The 16,814-nt window shown below is 47.1% G+C and overlaps 1 long non-coding RNA gene across 1 annotated transcript; it reads left to right on the top strand.

Moving 5' to 3' along the window:
• Positions 1-117: 117 nt before the first annotated feature.
• Positions 118-9,940, top strand: LOC139359044 (uncharacterized). The gene is made up of 3 exons (XR_011614580.1): positions 118-151; positions 8,122-8,263; positions 9,708-9,940. It is a non-coding gene; the product is annotated as an uncharacterized lncRNA (long non-coding RNA).
• Positions 9,941-16,814: the final 6,874 nt, after the last annotated feature.

Here is a 16,814-nt window from a genome sequence, read left to right as displayed (position 1 = left end):
GCGGCCGGGTTGGGGGCGGGGCCTGGCCAGAGGACGCCTTGTGCAGCCGGGCAGGGGGCGGGGCCTGGAGCCGCGGACCTCTGGAGCGGCCGGGCAGGAGGCGGTTCTTGGGCCGGAGGACGCCTGGAGCTGCGGACGTCCGAAGCGGCTGGTAGGGGGCGGGGTCTGGCCCAGAGGATGCCTGGAGTAGCCGGGTAGGGGGCGGGACCTGGACCAGAGGAGGCCTGGAAGCAGCGGGGCAGGGGGTTGGGCCAGGGGACGGCTGAAGCGTCCGGGCAGGGGGCGGGGCCTGGAGCGGCGGGGCCTGGAGTAGGCAGACAGAGGGCGGGGCCTGGCTTGGGTCCACGCCTGAGGCGGCCGGGGGCGGGGCCTGTTTAGAATCAACGCTTGGAGCTCTGGTACAGGGGGCGGGGCCTGGCTGGGCCGCTGCTTACGGCGGCTTCCGGGGCTCTGAGGTCACGGGGCTGGCTGTGTGGGGGCTCGGGAGCGTAGAGCGGCCAGGCATTGGTCTCAGCGGGGCCGGTGGCCGCCCGTGCTGTGGGTCTCGGCTGCGCCCCGGGTGCGGACCGTGATGTCTCCAGCGTGGGAGCCGGTCTGGGCGGGGAGTCCCGGCTGCCCGGGGCGCAGGTTGAGGCTCGGCGGGCACGCGCCCAGAGCAGGTGGGAGCCACGGGTCTCCCCGAGGCCCGGTAGAGCGCGGTGAAGATGTCCGGTTAAAATTTATGGAGCGCCTACGGAGAGCAGGGCTTCGCATTAAAATCTGAGAATCTACAAGTCCTAGTTCCTTACAGAGCAGGACAGAGTCCTCGGTTTTGTCTGAGGGACGCCTTCCTCGGAACGAAGTGCAGTGGGCTACACTATACTTTTGCAGCTTTAAGAGATGAGCCAGAAGACCAGACAGAGCAAAAAATAAAAGGCTTGTTGAGAACTGTGTAACTGTAAGGGAATACTAAATTCCCTGTTTCGAATGACAGTATCATGGACTTTTTTACATATGTAATTTTATTCTGATTGTGAAAGCATCAGTGATTTCATTATTGAGGAATAACCGCAATGTTTATGAATATTTCCTTTCCTTCTAAATATGCGGTGTTTTAAAATCATGTATTTTGTTTCATTTGTATATATAGTTTTCCGCTGTGTAAATTTCCTTCCTTTTTGCAAAATTCTACGTCACAGAAATTGAACTTTAACAAGGCAATTAGATGTATAGGGAAACACTGATGCACGAGAAGGCATATTGCAGCATTGGTTAGTAAAACAAAAAATAGAAACCTAATATTTAACAAAGGGAAATTGTTAACTAGTGGTGTAACTACTCAACACAGACGTTTCTTCATACAGCAAACATTTGTTGAGTACAATGCTGAATGAAACACATTGAGAAGCACTCTAGTGAGGAAGTAGCAAATATTTCAGTTCAGTGAGCAATTGCTAATGAATGGAAAGTATGACACACAGAATCTATCTTCTCTCAAGGAGTTTGTAATCTATTAGTGAGGCTGGAAAAAATAATCGAGCAATACTTTTTTGTTTGGACCAAAAGGGTGAGAATAGACTATAAACTCATTTCAGGTTTTGTTTACTCTAGAACTTAATCATTTTTCTTTTCACATGTCATGTTTATTTTAATCTAATCTCTTTAAAATATATCCCCCGATAATGATTTCAATCTTTCTTAGGAAAGAGGCGTCCCATTCTGCAAAGGGACATGAGTGTATCTTGTTCTCCATATACTGAAAGGGAGGGATTACTGGCTGGGCTGCATTCTGGGAATGGTGAAACACAGCCAGTTTGCCCGAGGGCAAACTGCATGCCTGCAGCAGAGCTTGGAATACTATCCAGACCTAGGTTCCAACCCACTGTTAGATTTTTTTTAACTTTGGAATTTATTTTGCATCGAGTCTTAAAGGCTAGGAAGATAAAATAGGTTGTAGTGATGGGATACTTAGTGTACGTCTTTCCTGGCTTCAGATGACTGGGTTTTTTTTAAAGATTATTTCGACTGTATACATATTTATGTAGCTCTACTGGAGTAGACTGACATATATACATGGTGATGAATCCCCAGGACAGATCTTGTAACTGTGGCAGGAGGATTGTGGATAGGATGGTGTCTACTGACTATTCCCAATGCCAGTGGTCTAAATGGTTGGTCACCCAGGTTTTCCCAACTCTTATAATTGTCAGATGCATTCGAACTAGAACAACTCCATCTTAAATGGGGCTGGGTAGAATGAGGCTGAGACCTACTGGGATGCGTTCCCAGAGGGTTGAGGCATTCTAAGTCACAGGATGAGGTAAGAGGTCAGCACAAGATACAGGTCATGAAGACGTTGCTGATAAAACAGATTGCAGTAAAGAAGCCAGCTAAAACCCACCAAAACCAAGATGGCCACAAGAGTGACCTCTGATCATCCTCACTGCTAGGCTCCCACCAGCGCCTTAACAGTTTACAAATGCCATGGCAACATCAGGAAGTTACCCTATATGGTCTAAAAAGGGGAGGCATGAATAATCCACCCCTTGTTTAGCATATAATCAAGAAATAACCATAAAAATGGGCAACCAAGGCACTCGGGCTGCACTAAGGAGGAGTCATTGTTTTATTCCTTTACTTTCCTAATAAACTTACTTTCACTTTACTCTGTGGCCTCACTCTCAATTCCTTCTTGAGTGAGATCCGAGAACCCTCCCTCTCCTGGGGTCTGAATTGGGACCCCTTTCCTGTAACATAATCATTACCAATCTCAGATTTCCTTTGGGACTCTCATTTTTAAAAAGCTCCAAAGAGAAGAAAAGAGTAGAGTCATAACATCTTTTTCATCTGATGAAGCAACATACACAAGCCAACTTAGGCATTTGAAGATACGATCCAAATCTGTGAAAGAAAACAGGAAAACTCAAAACATATTAAGATTGCCTTTAGATTGGAATTTCTTTCTTTTTTTTTTTTTTCAAAAAAGGATTGTATTGTGTGAGCAATTGTAGAAATGGGGCAGGGCTCTGTTGTGTGAATGGCACAGTGATACAGTGTCCATACGTGTGACAGACATTGATGGGCATCTCGAGCGTCGTTATTACACCAGAGCAGTACGCCCTGAGGGACGTGGAGTTGGAGAGGAAGGCAAGCCCCAGCTGATGTTCCATACTAAGCATGCCATGCTAAGGAGTGGCTTTTTAATTTCAAAACATTTGGGAACCAATGAGGGGTTTTGTTGTGCCATTTAAGGGAGGGAGTGATGACTTGGGGTGGAGGAGTGGGGGGACCCGGGTCAGACTTGCAGCTTGGCTGTGAGGATGGAGGTCAGGGAGCCCACTGTGATGACACCTTCAGGACTCAACGTGGGCCTCCAAGCCTTGCTGTTTTCTCCTTGGCCCCTTCTCGATTCCTATCCACATCCACTACGCTGGCAGATCCATCTTTTGAGAGGGCAAATCTGCTTAAAAATGGATGCAAGAACAGTTTCCAAAACTTGTTCAGATACCATCTGCATGTGGGTTGTTGTTTTTTCGTTTTTGTTTTTGAGACAAGATCTCACTCTGTCACCCAGGCTGGAGTACAGTGGTACAGTCATGGCTCACTGCACCCTTGACCTCCTGGGCTCAAGAGATCCTCCTGCCTTGGCCTCCCAAAGCCCAAAGCACTGGGATTATAGGTGTGAGCTACGGCTCCTGGCCCTATGTGGACTTTTATATCTACATAGGATTGATATTTTTTTCTTAAAACTGGTTCACCTTTTTAAAACTTAGCTACTTCATTCATATCCTCTCATTAATAAAACATTACTTTGTGGTGCTAGTTACATTTTCTCCCTACTCATTTAAACAAATAGATATCAAAATAGAGTTTGTTCTGTGGACCTTCCAAATTGGCTTCTGCCATTTGAGGTTTTCAGACCACACCTGGGAAAATGCTCCCAGCAAGCAAAGTCCCAGATCAGACCCTTGGCTGGGTGATGTCCTTACAGCCAGGGCCGACTGCCTGTCTTTGGACTTCTTGTTATGTCACTGCCCAGGGCTGTCCAGAGCACGTCCTTGACACTAGGGCTACCTCTGCCTGGAAGACTGCTCCCTGCCCTGTCCCAGAGTCCACTCCCTCTGATCTGGGTTGAATTGTGTCCCCCCCAAATTTATGTGTTGAAGTTCTAACCCCCAGAACTAAGAATGTGGCCTTGTTTGGAAATACGGTCACTGCAGATATAAATAGTTGACATGAGGTCACACTGAAGTAGGGTGGGCCCCCAATCCCATATGACTGGTGTCCTTATGAAAAGGGGACATTCGTCATGCCTGTAATCCCAGCACTTTGGAGGCTGAGGTGGGTGGATCACCTGAGGTCACGAGTTTGAGACCAGCCTGACCAGCATAGAAAAACACGTCTCTACAAAAAAAAAAATTAGCCTGGTGTGCTGGCACATGCCTGTAATCCCAGCTACTCGGAAGGCTGGGGCAGGAGAATCGCTTGAACCCGGGAGGCGGAGGTTGCGGTGAGCCGAGATCAGGCCATTGCACTCCAGCCTGGGCCACAAGAACAAAACTCCATCTCAAAAAACAAAACAAAACAAAACAAATGGGATGGGGGACATTTGAACACAGACACGGGAGAAGACAACCATGTGAAGATGGAGGCAGAGATGGGGGTGGTGCTTCTACAAGCCAAGGAACCCCAAGGGCAAATCACGAGAAGCCATGGAGAGGCCTGGAGCAGATCCTTCTCTCACAGCCCCAGCAGGAACCAGCACGGCTGACACCTCCATCTGGGCCTTCCAGCTGGCGGGGCTGCAGGACAACACATTTCTGTTGTGAAGCCGTCCGGCTCCGGGAAATAACACGCTGGTCCTTACTGGGTTCCATCTCTCTCGCCCGAGGTGTGGAGGCCCCAGCCACCCCCTGGGTGCCTCTGTGCACTGGCTTCTCCGGTGCTGTTCACTTCCCTTTCCAAAGCTGTTTCCCATGTTAAGACAGGAGCTTCCGTCCCCTGCAGGCAGGCCCGGGAGGATCCAGGTGTCTAGCCTTGAAAATGTTTTCAACTGATTCCTTAATTTCCCCATGTGGGTACCATAGAGGAAAGTCCCTAGTGAGTCCCTAGCGAGTTATTAAAATGGCTTCTGCCGATCTTCCTGGGAGGGGTGCTGGTGGCCCTGCCATGCTCTCTCCTCCAGCCGGGTGCCCAGCCACTGACCCGCTCCTGGCTGGACCAGGCCCTGGTACCTGGTGTGACTCAAGGGATTGATATCTTCCTCACCCTTCCTGAAATTGCCATTATTGTGTTTATTCCTTAAGAACGTTCTAGAAAGAAAAGCATTTACCCTCACAGGATTTCCTGTCACCTCCAAATGAAACAATTTAAAAACCAGACAAGTAAATGTTACTCTTATTTCTAATCATGAAAGAGATTGATTTTTAAAAAAATCCTGACAGTAGAGAGGCGTGCCTGAGACTACATCCCCCTATTCATATACTCTTGTGATTAGAAACATACCGGAGATTTGCTTCTGGGGGCTTTAGGTGTGGAAACCAACAGTTGTCTTTCCAGCTGCTCCCTCTCTGCTCTGGAGGGGAGCTCTTGGTGAGCCCCTTAAGCAGGTAGAAGAGACTGCTCTGAAAATATTAAATACTTCTGGCTGATGCTCCGTGTTCTGCTGAGCAGTGTCACAGACGGATCTCTGTCTGTCTCTCTCTCTCTCCATCATTACTGTATCCCTCGAACGTAGGAAGTAGGACAGTGCCCAGCCCATAGGAAGTCCTTAATGCCTATGTCCTGAATGGCATGAAATTGAAATGGAAGACTGAGCTTCTAATCAGTTGATAGCTCCCTTCAGAAAGGGAGAAAGCACCGTGGACCAGGGATCTTGAATATAAAGAATGCGAAGATTCTAGAATCTTACTAATCATCCTGTGTCTTGCTTTTGTCTTGTTAAAAAAGTGATTAGCAAAATCACTTTAAGTTAGCAAAGGCGATTACCCATTTAAAAAAAAAAAGGAAAAGTCCGCAGCTCCACTCAGAAGCAAGGGCAGGCCTGTCTGCGGGAGACTGACTGTGGAGTGGGGAGGGATAGATGGGCGAGGGTGTTGGAGGAAGGAAAAGGAAACAGGCTACCCGCTGGTCCCTGCCCCCCAAAGAAAGAGCGAGCCGCTGGAGGAGCTGCTGGGGGAGGATGACCCCAGGTGGTTTGCTGACATCTTGACCTTTAATTTAGCAACCATACAGTCCTTGAAAATGTTTTCAACCGATTCCTTAACTTCCTCATGTGGCTACCATAGAGGAAAGTCCCTAGTGAGTCACTGCTGTTATTAAAATGGCTTCTGCCAATCTTCCTGGGAGCGGTGCTGGTGCCCTCCCACCCCCCACACATGCTCTCCTCCACCAGCCGAGCGCCCAGCCTCGAGGCAGGGCCCACTGACCCGCTCCCGGCTGGACCAGGCCCTGGTACCTTGTGTGACTCAAGGGATTTACATCTTCCTCACCCTTCCTGAAATTGCCATTATTGTATTTATTCCTTAAGACCATTCTAAAAACAAAAGCATTTACCCTGATAGGAATCTTCATGACCTAGGATAAAATAATCCACCCGTCTCATTATAAGAGGAAGTGGATGTCACCTTAAAACCACTTACACCTCACAGCCTAAGACAGTGACTGCAGAACAGTCCCAGCCATGCAGAAGCACCAGGGCGTGGGGAGCCAGAGATCAAATCACTGGTGTCACAGTGTGGGCTCTGCCTAGCAGAAAAACGTTTGATTGTCTCCCTTTTTCCTGTAGCGCCTAAAACCTTCCGCATCCCTCCTGGCTCTTCCAAACTTGAGCGCTGACTCTATAAGCTTGGCTAACCAAGTGTTTTAGGGAGCGGCCAGAAGCAGGGATGGAAACAAGAAAACAGCACAGCTCCGGCCCCGGTGCAGAGCCCGTGGGCGACTACTGGGACAGTTCAGTTTCTCGTGGTGACAGCCTTCTTTTTCTTTTCCCTGTTTCTGAAGGCTGGGTTGAAAAGAATATTGCAAACAACATTGCACAGGGGGTTCTTCTGCTGGAGGAAGGGTTTCCTCCCTGCCCTGCCTTAGTTTCCTCATTTATTAAAGGAAGACAAGAATTTTCCTGTCCAGGTAAAGGTCATTGTGAGGGTCAGGTGAACTTTTGGGTGTGGAAGGATCTCTAGACCAGGAAGATGCTGGGTACTAATTGTTCTCCCAAGTGCCTTTATGAATTTACACTGCCAACAGCAATTCACCAAAATCCCAGTTCCCGATTCTTTCTGATACTAGGTATTGCTATTAGAATTTTTTTTGTTCGTTTTGCATTTTCATGAAGGCTAAATTGCAGTGGTAATGGCTGCTAGGGGCTTTGTTGTCAGAAACTGGCACCACTGAGTGCAGGCCAGCTGTTGAGAGCGTCCCCAGTGCCTGTTGGGCTCCTGTGCCCTGCTCCTTGGACCCAGTGCCCCCGGGGTACTGCTTCACCTGGCACTGTCCTCTACACAGGCTGCCGAGGCTGCAGCATTCTGACCTCTGGCCGTGGGGAGTTCATCCCTGTAGGATGGCTGTTTCCTCTTCATTCTCCAATGTTCAGCAGCCCTCAGCCTGTGACTTTGATCCACACTTACTGCAGGTTCGGTGTGCTGGCAAGGATGTGTCACTCCACAGAGAATAACCAGGGCCACAAACCCAGAGTTGCTTCTGTTTACCTGGATGTGCCTTCCCACTGCTTCACTCCAGCCTGACTCCAAGGAGTAGTGGGCAAGGACAGAGGAACAATTAGAGTTCAAACACACTCAAAAATCTGTTCCACATGGATTAGACTTCAATGTGAAAGTAAAATGGAAAAAGATTTAGAAGAAAACATAGCAGAACATCTTTATGACCTTAGGGGGGTGGAGGATTTCTCAACAAGACACATAAAGCACAGCCATAGAAATGTCCAAACTTGCCTATGTTATAAGTAATAATATAATAATGTCTTTCAATTGTTATTAATTAATAACATAACTTCTTTCAAAGCAAAAGACAAGCTACAGAACAAGGGAAATTGTTTGCAATTCATTTAACACATACAGTCATGCCTTGCTTAACAGCAGGGTTACGTTCTAAGAAATGCACCATTAGGCTATTTCCTCATTTCAGCATCTTGGAGTGCGTCCCCACGAACTTGGATGGTACAGCCCTGTCACACACCAAGGCTAGATGGTGCAGCTTGTTTCTCCTAGGCTACAAACATGTACAGCATGTTCCCATACAGAATACTGCAGGCAATTGTGACGTAACGGTAAGTATTTGCATATTTAACATACATAAACATAGGAAAGGTACAGTCAAAATATATTAATAGTATTATCAGATCATGGGACCACTATTGTATATGCAGCCTGCCATTGACCAAAAGGTTATATGAAGGGCGTGACTGTAGAGCATTCTTATTCAGCATATAAAAAGAACTTCTACAAATCAAGAAGAGAGAGAGGAACAACAGGGGCAAAGGATATTGACAGGCAATTTACCAGAAAGAGATTTAAATGTCCAATAAGCAAGATGCTCAGAAATCAGTAATTTCTCTGCCCTACTGAATGGATTAGTCCCCTCACCAGGCAAAGCTGCTGCAACCACTTACAGTGGTTCTCTACCTTAAAATAAGCACACGCTCTCATCATACTCTGTTCTAGCTCCTGCCCATCTCTCCTCTGCCCTTTCAAAGAATTGTCTGCAGCCATTGTCTCCCAGGCCCTCCTCAACCCTTTCCAACTGGACATCAGCCCCCAACACTCCCAGGGATAGCCAGGGAAGTTCATCATAGTCCTTCAAATCTACCAAACCAAATGGTCAATTCTCTATTCTTATCTGGCTTTATCTTGCTGGAACACGCAACAAGTTGACCATTAGCTCCTTTTTGAAACACTCTGTCCTGGCTTCCATGACACATCAACTCTCTTGCTGGACCCCCAAATGTTTAAAGACCCCAGGACTGGGTCCTCAATCCTCCATTTTCTGTATTTTCTTCCTAAGCAATGTCATTTAATCCCACACCTCCAAACACTACTTACATGCTGGTGATTTCTAAATTTATGTGTCTAGACCTGACCTCTGAGCTCCAGACTCAAATCCCATGGCTTAGTAAATACCTCTATTTGGATCTCTGAGGGGCATCTCTACTCATGCCCCAAATGAAATTCTTGAGTCACCCTCCCCACACCTGCTGCCCATCCCACACATACATAGTGTTCTCTTAACTCTGTAAATAACACCACCACCTATCCAGGGGCTTTGAGTCCAGCACCTGCAGGTCAAAACCTTCCCAACTGCCACGTGCAAACCACCTGCAAGTGGGTTCTACCTCCAAATATATCTCAAGTCCACGTGCCTCTTTCTTTCTCCCCTCCTATCTCCCTGACCCATTCTCTTTCACTTCAACTGACACGGTAGCCTCTTGGCTTTTCCTGTCCAGCAGGCAGAGGATCTTTTTACGATATGAATCTAATAATAGCGCCAGCTTAAAACCTTCCTATGCCTTTTCATTGAACTTGGAACAAAATCCAAACGGCATAGAGACTTGGTGCCCTGTTGGGCACCTGCAGCCCCTCTGGCCCAGCCTTCTACTGCTCTCTCTTGCCCTCACTGGGGTTATGCAGGCCTCGGGCTTCCTGTTCCTGGACTGGGCTCCATCTGCTGGGAATGCTGTCACCTGAGACTCACAATGCTGATTCCTTGTTTTTCAGGCCTCCCCTCAAATGTCGTCTCGGAGGAACGGTATGGCCTGAACCCCAGCCCGAGTCGTCTTCTGCAACGCCTGCTTTGCTTTCTCCCCAGCATATACCTCTGGAATGATCTGATTTCTCACTAACTGTCCTGGCCCCCTTGAATGGATGGCCCAGAGAGACAAGGCCTCCTTCACAGCGGATACTCAGAATTTAACTAAATGCTTTAACGAATAAATTTAGGTAAAACTAAATTTACAGTGGAGTTGTGCCTTTAGGGATTGAGTGACAAATTCAAATCATTTGCTGCTTGTTTCCCAGTCAAAACTGCCCTTGTGTCAGAGGCGTGTGAACCAGGGTAACTCCATCTTGAATAGGGACTGGGTAAAATGAGGCTGAGACCTATTGGGCTGCATTCCCAGGTGGTTAAAGCATTCCAAGTCACAGGATGAGATAGGAGGCTGGCACAAGATACAGGTCATGACCTTGCTGATAAAACAGGTTGCAGTAAAGAAGCCAGCTAAAACCCACCAAAACCAAGATAGTGATGAGAGTGACCTCTGGTGGTCCTCACTACTACACTCCCACCAGTGCGGTGACTGTTTACAGATGCCATGACAACGTCAGGAAGTTACCCTATATGGTCTAAAAAGGGGAGGCATGTATAATCCACCCCTTGTTTAGCATATAATCAAGAAATAGCTGTAAAAATGGGCAACCAGCAGCCCTCAGGGCTGCTCTGTCTATGGAGTAGCAGTTCTTTTATTTCTCTACTTTCTTAAAAACCGTGGTTTCACTTTAGGGACTTGCCCTGAATTCTTTCCTGCAGGAGATCCAAGAACCCTCTCTTGGAGTTCGGGACCCCTTTCCTGTAACACTTGCAAATCTCTTTCAATTGCTTGTAAGGGACAGTAGAAAGCTGTGTGGTCTGTAGCAACTGCTGGCCACAGGGTGCTTTAGAGCGCTTGAAATGTGGCCTGTGAGACTGAGGAACTAAATTTTAAATTTTATTTAATTTTAACTTATTTAAATGTGAACTTAAAAACTGAAGCCTGATTCACTTATTGGAAAATTCTTAAGTAGGTTTGGAACAACTTAGATCTGTGCGTGGAACTCTTTCAAATGTAATGGTCTAAAATCTAAGTAAGGTTCCACTGTTCTCAGTGAAACTTTAGTGCCCCATTGAGATGTGCTGTAAAACACACACTGAACTTCCCAGGCTTAGTAAAAGTGAAGGAATATGAAACAGCTCATTAATGATATTAAATGTTGAATGTATGTTAATATGTGTAAATATAGGGCCGGGCGCGGTAGCTCAAGCCTGTAATCCCAGCACTTTGGGAGGCTGAGTCGGGCAGATCACGAGGTCAGGAGATCGAGACCATCCTGGCTAATAACACGGTGAAACCCTGTCTCTACTAAAAAAATACAAAAAACTAGCCGGGCGAGGTGGCGGGCGCCTGTAGTCCCAGCTACTCGGGAGGCTGAGGCAGGAGAATGGCGTGAACCCGGGAGGCGGAGCTTGTAGTGAGCTGAGATCCGGCCACTGCACTCCAGCCTGGGCGACAGAGCGAGACTCCGTCTCAAAAAAAAAAAAAAAAAAAGTGTAAATATGTTGATATAATAAATTGATAATACTTAGGATACACTGGGTTAAGGAAAATATATTATTCAAATTAATTTCACCTGTTTCTCTTTTCTTGGTGTGTGGTTAGGGAAAAGGTTTAAATAACATATATATCTCAAATTTTATTTTTATTGGGTGGCTGTGATACTTAAGTGTCAACTTGATTGGATTGAAGGATGGAAAATATTGATCCTGGGTGTGTCTGTGAGGGTGTTACCGAAGGAGATTAACATTTGAATCAGTGAACCGGGAGAGGCAGACCCACCCTTGATCTGGGTGGGCACCGTCTAATCAGCTGCCGTGTGGCCAGAATAAAAGCAGGCTCCGGGAGAACATGGAAAGAGTAGACGGGTTTAGTCTTCTGGCCTCCGTCTTTCCCCCGTGCTGGATGCTTCCTGCCCTCGAATATCGGACTCCAAATTCTTCAGCTTTGGGACTTGGACTGGCTTCCCTGCTCCTCAGCTTGCAGATGGCCTATTGTGGGACCTCACCTTGCGATGGTGTGAGTCAGTACTCCTTAATAAACTCCCTTTTATATGAGCATCTATCCTATTCATTCTGTCCCTCTAGAGAACTTTTGGCACTGCGATATTGGAGACTAATGTGTATCTCATCTATCAATAAATCACATAACTAGTTGTTTTGTTTCTTCTGCTAGGAGAATACTGTTTCTTTTCTTTTCTTTTTTTTTTTTTTTTGTAGAGATGGAGTTTCACCATGTTTCCCAGGCTATGATACCCCTTTATATTTGCACCCCAACTCCCAGTCCCCGGCTCCTGGAAACTACAATCTGTTTTCCATCTCTGTTGGTTTTTCATTTTGAGAATGTTGTAGAAATCACACAGTATATAACCTCTTAAGGTGGGCTTTTTCCACTGAGAGTAATGCCCCTGTGATTTTTTTACTGAACACAATTGCCTTTGAGATCTACCCAGATTGTTGGTATCATAGATTGTTACTTTTTCACTGGTGAGTAGTATTTCGTTGTATGGATATATCAAAGTTGAACATTTTGGGGTTATTTCTAGGTTGTTACAATTATGAATAAAAGCACTCTGAATATCTGTGTACCGATTTTGGTGTGAATATAAATTTTTATTTCTATGAGATAAATGCCTAAGAGTGTGACTGCTGGGTTGTATGGTATTTGTGTGCTTCATTTGATAAGACATGGCCAAATAATTTTCCGAAGTGTCTGTGCGATTTTACATTCCCACCAGCAATGCATGAGAGGTCCAGCTTCTCTGCCTCCTGACCAGTATTTGGTGTTATCACTGTATTTTAATTTAGCTGTCCTAATAGGTATTGAAGGAAATAATGTATGTGGTGGTCCATTTCCAAGACAAAGTGCCTTGAATAGGCTTGGATCTGCAAACTACTGAAGAACACACTACATAAGGCCTCTGCTTTGATAGCCAGCGCCTGCTTGCTGTGGCCCTTTAGTTGCCCTCACCTGAACCAAAGAAGTTTAGTCTAGAATAAAAGTTTATTAGCCTCCAAAATAGCTCGCTTTATCTATTCTTACCAGCTTGCCTACCTAGGTCATAGGTCAAATATTTAAAAAGCCCCTGAGCTAACTATAACTGCAATGCATTGTGGGCTGCAACAGAATGTAGTGAGGTGACCCTAAAAAATATACCTAAAAGCCCCTACCCAATGACCAATAGGCAACATCTGGGAAGACTGTGACCCCATAGTACTCATCTTATGAGGAATCAGGGGAAGGACCTGCACACTAGGGGATAAATTGCTTGTGGTAACCGTGCTGAGTGTGCCTGTCCACCAGACCCTCGATCTTGCAAGACTGTCATTAAAAGTCTCACTTCTGCTGCTCCCTGTGTCTCTAAGTCCATTCTTTAGGTTTGAAGGGTTGAGTTTGTTTCTCACAACCTGGGGGCTCATCTGGGACACCTGTGCTTGCATGGAGTGGGACTCCAGCCTAGAGGGGAGACAGGTCCCACCCACTTTAGGTGGCCCACTCTGTCTGGGGATAGCAGCTCCCCACAGAAGTCACAGACAAACCCAAGACTGTTATCCAGGAGGCAGTGGAGATGACACGGGGAAAAAAGCAGGCATCTCAGAAACCAGGCAACCTTTTGCACTAGCCAAGGTCGGAAAATCGGACTGTAAGTATTGCCTTGGTGGTGGGGCATTTTTGGAGGTCAAGTGTGTGTGACTGAGACGTATCTTAAATAAAAAGCAAGTGTGGAGTCCCAATCTGTGGTTCTGTTCTCTCGCAAAGGGAAACAGCCAGAGACAGACGAAGCAATTCTCAGGGTGTGCAAGAAAGCTCTTGTAGCAGGGGCTGCATAGCGAGGGAAAAGACACAGAGACTAACTGAAAATAGGAAACAGGAATTCTAGGCCTAGGGAACAAAGGAAACAGAGAACTAAGGAGGTTCCCTTTGACATTCCCACAGATAGTCCATTGGGGAGAATGCTGCAGGTTTGCAGGTATAACCCTCAAACCAGGGACAAGGAAAAGCAAAAGATGATAAAGTATCGCTGTCTTATTGAGCCCAAAGATCCCATTCGTAAGCCTTTGGTCTTTTGGCCTAAGTTTGGCTCAGATGAGGATTGGGTGTGCCAAGGTTTAATTCTACATGTGAATAATAAAACCTTATCCTCACAAGAAAAGACAGGTTATGCTATCTGTTGGGTCAGGGAATTAGCCCCCATGCTCCCCTCAAAGAAAAAGAAAAAGAGCATAGTAAAGAGCCCTCACCCGATAAAAAGCCCTGGGATGCCCTAACACACTTGGGCACCCTCCCCTCGCGCCCACCATACATCTCACAAAATAAGGAACAGTGAGATCAGGGGACAACAGGAAGGCTGGAGGAAGAGAAATCTGGGGGCCATGAGGAAACTAAACCCACTGCTCCCTTAAATCCTTATCTGAACTTAAGCAAAGAATTACAGCAATGTAAGAAGAACGTTAAGAATTTCCCTATTCGCTCTAAATAGGAGATGTCCAACATGTTTCCTCTTAAAGAAGGCCCTATGGGACTGGGAGAAGTTGGATTTACGAGCGTGCCTTTAACAAGTACTGAGGTTAGGAATTTTAAAAAGGAAATGAGGCCACTTTTAGAAGATTCCCTTGGATTAGAAGAACAGCTAAATCAATTTTTAGGACCCAATTTTTATACTTGGGCTAAGATAATGTTTATCACAAATATCCTGTTTACTGAAGAAGAGAGGGCAATAATGAGAAGGGCAGCCATGACCATTTGGGTGAGACAGTATCATCCCGGGCCAGGAGTCCTGCCGGGTGAGCAGAAATTCCCAAATGCGAATCTCAGATGGGATAACAATGACCCCAGGGATCAGGCCCAAATGCAAGACCTTAGGGAACTAATCAGGGGGATTAAAGAGTCCATTCCTAGGACACAAAATGCCCTGAAAGCATTTGAGATTCAACAAGAAAAAGAGGAGACTGCCTCTGCATTTCTGCAGAGGCTCTGGGATCAAATGAAAAAATACTCAGGATTAGATCCAGAGGACCCAGTAGGGCAAGGCGTTTTAAAGGCTAATTTTGTAACTAAAAGCTGGCCTGATAGTAAAATTACTAAGAAACTACAAAACACTGATGGATGGAATGAGAAACCGATTGAGGAATTACTGAGGGAAGCTCAGAAGGTCTTTGCTTCTGTTCTCATGAGAGTGAGTGAGTTCTCACGAGATCTGATGGTTTTATAAGGGGCTTTTCCCCCTTTTGCTCAGCACATCTTCCTGCAATCATGTGAAGAAGGACGTGTTTGCTTCCCCTTTCACCATGATTGTAAGTTTCCTGAGGCCTCCCCAGCCCTGAAGAACTGTGAGTCAGTTGAACCTCTTTCTTTCATAAATTACCCAGTCTCAGGTATGTCCTTATAGCAGCGCGAGAACAGACTGAAACACCATGTCACCGAGTATCTGTTCCTCACCACAGACCCTGTGTGGGGAGCCTCCTCTCCAATCTCCCCTGTCCTCCCTTTGCTTGGTATCTCTAGGCACCACGCCTTCCCTCTCCCCAGTCTACCAGGCTGTCATGTTAGCCTCTGTGTGTCCCCACGTCCTCTTCTAGACTGGCCCTCCCCATCATCCCAAACTCATCACTTACCTTTCTTTTCTCTCAGTCCCTAATGCAGCTGGTCTTGGCTTGGTGGTTAGGAGCAAAACAATTCAATTCAATTGATTCATTTACACTAGAGTGTAGCATTTGGGGCTCAAAGGAGTCTGGTGCTGTCTTGAGTTCAGGAATTGCGTAGGGAGGGAGGCTCCACCTGGAGGCCTTGAAGCGGCCTCTAGGGCTGAGCAGAGGAGGCAGCAACGACATGGTGGAGGCTCAGGACGATGTGGGTTGACTTCCTGGGCTGCCCTCATGAGCACCGTGCCCTCGGAGGGTGGCTGTGGCCCCGGGGCCCTGGAGGGCTCTTTCTCCGTGGCTTCTCTGACAGCAAGGTGTGCCTTATGCTGTCCCCTCTTCCTCCACCACTTCCCCAGACTCAGACCTTCCCCCCTTGCCTCCCTCTTAGCCTCGGCCTCAGGGCCTCAGTCTGTTCTTATTTCCTCTCATTCCTTCAGTGTGTTCATGGGTCTGACTCACAGAGCTGGATCCTGAGGTCCCTCCTGTAGACTCGCCTGTGACTTAGCCTGCCATGGGGCCCACTGGCAAGAAGATGCCCAGTGATATTTAACCGATAACCATCAGGCAATTTGCACAAGCCAATGAGTGGGAAAAATTCAGAGATATTAAGAATGGTAGGTTTAAATAGAATCTTATTCTTACATAAGCCCAGAAAATCTCCAGTTCAATCCTTCCCAGCTCTGGAGGCTGTCCCACTGGGGGACTGTTTGGGGAATGGGTTGGGATGCAGATTCCTGGGCTCTAACAGAGATGCTTGACCCAGGGATGTGTATTTAGTAAGCTCTCCTCCCTGGTGCCTGGAGCATGACTAGGCTCGGGAGCTGTGACCTGGTGCTGAGTGTGGGGTATACGACGGACATCCTGCACATGTGTTCTGGCTATACACTGATGTCCTTTCTGGATTTAAATCTTTAGGGTAAAGAGGAGATATTTCACACCCTATGGAGTCTAAGTGCCTCACCTTCTGAGCCTTTGCACACTTGTATTTTTTGCAGCAAACTCATCTGTTGGAGGGAGGCTTTTCCTTGCTCCTGAGGGAACCCTCCAGGGACACTCTGACTTTCTCTGCACCTGCCCTGGGAAGGAGAAGTAACTTAGCTGAAGCTTTGGGAGAGGGGGCCAGGCATTGTGGCAGTGCCTGCCTCCCTGTCTTGACATCTGCCTGCCCATGAGACATTTCTGCTGTGCTTCCCTGGGCTGTGGTTTTTCCAGGGTTGGCCCCACGGCAGGAGGTGGGGGGTGCTAGGGGTCCCTCAGTCCTGACAGAGACCGGGAGATCTGCCCAACGGGGGGCAGCAGGCACGTTCACCCACCAAGGGTTTATCCTTCACAAAGGAGATGTTTCTGCCTGCGTCTGCCTGCCTCATGCCTCTTCC

Source organism: Macaca nemestrina, chromosome 16 (assembly GCF_043159975.1).
Source record: "Macaca nemestrina isolate mMacNem1 chromosome 16, mMacNem.hap1, whole genome shotgun sequence".
Classification (NCBI taxonomy): domain Eukaryota; kingdom Metazoa; phylum Chordata; class Mammalia; order Primates; family Cercopithecidae; genus Macaca; species Macaca nemestrina.
Note: the sequence above shows the minus strand (reverse complement) of the source record. Positions and strands in the feature narration are given on the sequence as shown.